This window comes from Orycteropus afer, unplaced genomic scaffold (genome assembly GCF_000298275.1).
Source record: "Orycteropus afer afer isolate SDZICR_OR568_19922 unplaced genomic scaffold, OryAfe1.0 scaffold00045, whole genome shotgun sequence".
Taxonomy (NCBI): Eukaryota; Metazoa; Chordata; class Mammalia; order Tubulidentata; family Orycteropodidae; genus Orycteropus; species Orycteropus afer.
This window is the reverse complement of record NW_006921632.1, coordinates 3,035,000-3,036,024: the sequence shown is the minus strand read 5'-3', so window position 1 is coordinate 3,036,024 and position 1,025 is coordinate 3,035,000. Positions and strand designations below refer to the sequence as shown.

General features: G+C 36.1%; 1 non-coding gene across 1 annotated transcript; it reads right to left on the bottom strand.

The window, feature by feature from the left end:
• Nucleotides 1-290: 290 nt before the first annotated feature.
• Nucleotides 291-397, bottom strand: LOC122149762. Its single transcript, XR_006163311.1, has one exon. It is a non-coding gene; the product is annotated as a U6 spliceosomal RNA (small nuclear RNA).
• Between the last annotated feature and the right edge of the window lie 628 nt (nt 398-1,025).

Here is a 1,025-nt window from a genome sequence, read left to right as displayed (position 1 = left end):
GGAGGGAACAATTATGGGAGGAAGAAAGGCTGTTTATGCACAGGGAGACAGCTCAGGGGGCAGGAGTGCATGGAGGGATGGACACGGAAGAGGTAACTATTGGAAGGAAGTGGGAGGGGAGCAATTATGTTGTGGTAAATTATAGTCAATGTCATGAGACAAAGTGTACGTGAACTGCTATATGGGAAGTGAATTTGCTCTGTAAACTTTGACCCAAATCACAATTTAAAAAAAAAGAATTAAAAAAAAAATTTACAAAGCAGATTGGTTTTACTCTCCACAGTTCATGTAAAAATATGGAACACTTCAGGAATTTGCATGTCATCCTTGCTCAGAGGCCATGCTAATTTACTCTGTATCATTCCAATTTTAGTATCTGTGCTACGGAAGCTAGCACACGTACTGTTTCTTTTGACTGTCTCAGACTTGAGCAAAATCACATGTTCCAAATCAATTTTTCCCTTAGTAATTCTAAAATGGGAGCTCTGGTGGCATAGTGCCTAAGGTATTTGACTGCTAACCAGAAGGCTGGTGGTTCAAACCCACCAGCCACTTCTCAGAAGGAAGATTTAGCAATCTCCTTCTATAGTGATAGTGCCTCAGAAACCCAAGAAGGGGTCGCTATGAGGCAGATTCAACTCCACAGTAGTGGGTTGGGTTTGGTTTTTTTGGTTTAAATCTAAAATATAAATTTTGTGTTAACATCCAAATTTTAATGTACATTTTATTTTATACATTTTACTTGTTTTATAAATTTTATTTATTTTCAATTATTCAAATCTATTTGCTATGCCAAATTTCAAAAGTGACATAATTTTATATCCAGGTAAAAAGAAACACCAACAACTAAGTGGACACAAAAACAAAAGCTTGAAGAAGATAAAAAGAAAAGGATCTGTGGGTCCCTAAAGACAATTCTAAAATTAACTTCCTTTTTAAAATGTAATGAATCAGAAGAGACTTCTTCCTTTGAATGCTGGAGTTTAATAGGTGCAAATCCTTGTACTAGTACAGCTAGTACTAAA